Here is a 4,469-nt window from a genome sequence, read left to right as displayed (position 1 = left end):
GTAGTTGAATAATTTGAATAATTTCGAGGGAAAAATTGTTCCGGAGCCGGGTATCGAACCCGGGACCTTTGGTTTAACGTACCAACGCTCTACCACTGAGCTACCCGGGAACTCTAGCCGACACCGATCCAATTTTTCCCTCTATATCCACAGACCTCAAAGTGGGCTGACAACCGTCAAGCAACCAACTTCGGTGTCGGTTAGAGTTCCCGGGTAGCTCAGTGGTAGAGCGTTGGTACATTAAACCAAAGGTCCCGGGTTCGATACCCGGCTCCGGAACAATTTTTCCCTCGAAATTATTCAAATCAACTTTACAGGGAGTTATACCTGAAATATTGATTTGCATAATACACGTCACTGTTCGTTAACAGAAAACCACAATTAAAGTCACACAGAGTTAGTGTGCACTCGAAGTTGGTTGCTTGACGGTTGTCAGCCCACTTTGAGGTATGTGGATATAGACGGAAAAATTGGATCGGTGTCGGCTAGAGTTCCCGGGTAGCTCAGTGGTAGAGCGTTGGTATGTTAAACCAAAGGTCCCGGGTTCGATACCCGGCTCCGGAACAATTTTTCCCTCGAAATTATTCAAATCAACTTTACAGGGAGTTATACCTGAAATCTTGATTTGCAACCTCGTAGTTGATACAGCGTCGTTAAATAACCAACTAAAAAAAAAGGAAGATTGTAAATCTTCTTTTGATAAGGCAAATTCCTCACGAGAAATACGGAAATGTGTGGCAACAGTGGGGAAATATTTTAAGAAGGTCGTATGTTGTTAGTATTGATATTTCACATGGTGCTGCGTTCTTTCTACTGGCCAGTCTGACTCCGGAGAGAGGCTTCGAGTTGTCTGAAAGCGTGAGATAGCCTTGCATAAATTCATATTTCTCATTTTGCTATACGATTGAGAGTTTGCGAGTGTGAGTGACATGTGGGAATTTAGAGTGCTGTGGGTTACCTTCTACAGAACTTGCAGCTGTTAAGTGCCCAGTTTACGGCCTCGTTTTCGGCATACTCGGTCACAGTAGCCACTTCGCCGTCCATTCACGTCGTTGTTACTGGAGTGAATGTTTTTACTTCCACAAATACGGCGCATTAATAAAGAGCCATTTTAACATGTGTAACCTCTTTGTTGAGTCGTGATGGTTTTATGGGGTATGTTGTAACAGTTGACAGAGTAACTCTAACAGCAGCGCCAAACTAGTCTGACTGTGCGTGCAGCAAGGGCACAAGCTCCACCTGTAGCTTTCAAGAGATCTTGCTAACATGACGAAATAGATTGTTCGAGGACCATTTGCTTCAACCAACCTGCTTGTCACCAACCACCTAAGTACTTCACAGTCGGTCATCGCATAGAGACGCGATGGTGCCGACCACCATCACCACCACGATTAGAGTCGTCGTAATCATCATCATCATCATCATCATCATCATCATCATCATCACAAGGTCTCCTAATCTTACAGAAATTTAGCTTCGCTGCTGGAATTATCTTTTATTGGATTCACAGAAAATGCCAATTTTTTTTAGTCGGTTACTTAACGACGCTGTATTACTTATAAGTAGAGGCGGATGTTGATGAAAAGTCATCTCCTTGTTTTTCACATTAGGACGATGCCTATTAATATAGAAATCCTTTCTATGGTAATATCAACGTAAACAATAATTTGTTATATTGAATTTTTTGTATTTTTTGACGTTTTTGAACTAACAGGTCTAATTTATATTTTTTTTCGACTTTTTTTGGTCATTTTTAATACTTTGAAGATCGTTTAGATCATTTGGATTGCATTTTACTTTCTTCTTTACCGATAGATCTGTTAAATCATTTTCTAAGCAAATAGATCAGTAGTAATTACCTACTGAATAAGTGAATAAGAATGAAGTTTGAGTTTTATAGTTTGGAACACACTATAAAATCCAGCCCTCATTCCACTGAAGGCTTCACTTCACACAACGGAAGTAATATAAAATGCTTGACAACAGCTTAGTTTAAATGACCGACCACCCCTGATTGAAACACATTGTAAACCTCATTAAAATCTATAGTTTTCCCTTAAAACCTTCATTTTGTTACATGTTCTTTTCCTTTATCTTAGCTAAATTCCAGGAAGTTGCCTCCTCTCACCGAGATTTGCAGGGCAGTCATTGAAACAAGGTGACTAATTTTTAAGAAGTTGTGGTGCGAGTACAGTGAATAATATTTAAATGTCATTTTCTTTTAATTTCATGTCATTTTTCCATTAATTTAAGGGCATTTTAATGATCATTTAAGTAGATTTTTACGTCATCAACATCCACCCTTTAATCATAAGTTTCCGGTATTTAATATCGATGGAATTGACGATTTCGTGATGGTATTTGACGAGATGAGCGCGAGGATTCGCCTTAGAATTACAGTTGGGGAAAACCTAAAAAAGAAGTTCTGCGTTGTATCAGGGAATACGCAGAATACGTCACCCGATGCTGACAAGTGGGCTATTCTGCCTCAATCTTGACAGCCAGGTCCCATCCTCATATACAACTACCTCCTAAGCCTCAGGGCCCGGAACACCAAACTTTTCCTCTATCAGCATCGGAAATCCGTACTGCTCCCCGTACTTCTCCCATTGCAGATGATAGCTGAAAAAAAATGAGGGGATGATGGAGAATGTTCATGTAATGATAGAGACAACGGTAATACTCCGAGAGAAACTACCTGCAACATCTGCTTTGTCCATCACAAATTGCTAGGCCTGGCGGGGGATCGAACCCTGGCGCTTGTACTTGATAATGGTTGATACGGAGAGCGGGAGTGCAATAAGACGACATTTTGACAGTTCTTTTAGATCGGAGCGCAGAAAATGAAGTGATAACGATTTATTTCAAGATAAGAATGCGGATACTGCAGTAAGGGGAAGCAGAATGATAACAGACTTAAGGCTGGTTCACAATAAACCGGTAACGGAAACGACAAGAACGAGAACGGATTTTTAAAAAATGAATATATTTAAATATGAGCATTCACAATTAACGAGAAGCTTGCCGAAGCCCGGGAACGGGAACCGAGAGTTGGTCAAGTTTTAGTTTTGCCGTTCTCGTTTCCGATCACAGCCTACTAGATTCATTCTGTTGTCATCAAAAAACTATTTGCTCGTCGTATATTTTGTAGCAAAAAGGGCATGACATAATATCTTGTCCATTCGTTGCTTGTAACTAACGCAGAAATTCAGTAGAATCACTTTCCATATATGCTAGGTGTTTATGTGACCAGACTACCACGTGAATTGAATTCTTAAATATTCCGTGTCTTAAATTTCGAAGTTGATTATGTTGGCTGGCTTGTAGGGCTACTCATGAGAGAATGCCATTGGTCAAGTATACACAAATAACATCAGAATGCGTAATATCGACTTTACATATCGTTATTGACATACATATCGATTTGCATAGCCATTTCCGTTCTCGGTTTATTGTGATCAGACATCTTTAGATTAAAGGCTGGTTCACAATAAACCGGGAACGAGAACCAGAATGAAAACGAGAAGCAGAGAACGTGAATATGAAATTTTTGATTCACAATAAACCGAGAACGTAGACGACTATGCATATCGATATGCATCTCAATAACGATATGTAAAGTCGATATTACGCATTCTGATGTTATTTGTGTATAATTGACCAATGGCGTTCTCTCATGAGTACAAGGCAGCCAATATAAACACAGGTTAACCAACTTCAAAATTTCAACGGTACTATAAATATGCCCATGAATCTTTATTATCACAACCTATTTTAAGTCTACCATAACGTAAAATAATTACAGAAGAAACATTTGTAATGGAACAAAAATGAACACAACAGTAGTTATTGAATTGAAGTATGAATATGTAGTGTGTAATACAACCAATACGGTAATAAAATATGATTCACTTATGATCGGTGTTCAAAGATGCAGCTATTGGAAGCCACGTATTCTCCTTCATTTTCTCATCTTTATACGAGGCGCGCTGCTTATCGTAAACGTGAGGATTTTCCTCAACACTCAATATTAGAATCTCATCAAATAAAACTTGCTCCATGATGCACATCACAGAACAAAGTAATGCATAGGTTATGTCACGGTCTTCTTGCTACAAAATATACGACGACAAAATAGCTTTTAGATGGCATTAGAATGAATCTAGTGGGCTGTGATCGGAAACGTGAACGCCAAAGTTGAAACTTGGCCAACTCTCCGTTCCCGATCCTGGGCTCCGGCAAGCTTTTCGTTAATTGTGAATGCTCACATTTAAATGTACACATTTTAACTATTTTACCGTTTTCGTTTTCGTTCCGATTCTCGTTTCCAGTTTATTGTGAACCAGTCTTAACGTTCTTCGCTTCCCGTTCTCGTTTCTGGTTCTCGTTCCTGATTTATTGTGGACAAGCCTTTACAATCCTTCTTTCAGTAATCAAGTCTTGAACTATAGGTCTAATACCACAGTCTA

The 4,469-nt window shown here is 39.4% G+C and overlaps 2 non-coding genes across 2 annotated transcripts; both read left to right on the top strand.

The window, feature by feature from the left end:
- The first annotated feature begins 207 nt into the window (after positions 1-207).
- TRNAN-AUU (transfer RNA asparagine (anticodon AUU)) lies at positions 208-279 on the top strand. Its single transcript has one exon. It is a non-coding gene; the product is annotated as a tRNA-Asn (tRNA).
- A 213-nt stretch (positions 280-492) lies between these two features.
- TRNAN-GUU (transfer RNA asparagine (anticodon GUU)) lies at positions 493-564 on the top strand. The gene has a single exon. It is a non-coding gene; the product is annotated as a tRNA-Asn (tRNA).
- The last annotated feature ends 3,905 nt before the right edge of the window (positions 565-4,469 follow it).

Source organism: Periplaneta americana, chromosome 6, assembly GCF_040183065.1.
Source record: "Periplaneta americana isolate PAMFEO1 chromosome 6, P.americana_PAMFEO1_priV1, whole genome shotgun sequence".
Taxonomy (NCBI): Eukaryota; Metazoa; Arthropoda; class Insecta; order Blattodea; family Blattidae; genus Periplaneta; species Periplaneta americana.
This window is presented reverse-complemented; position numbering and strand designations above follow the sequence as displayed.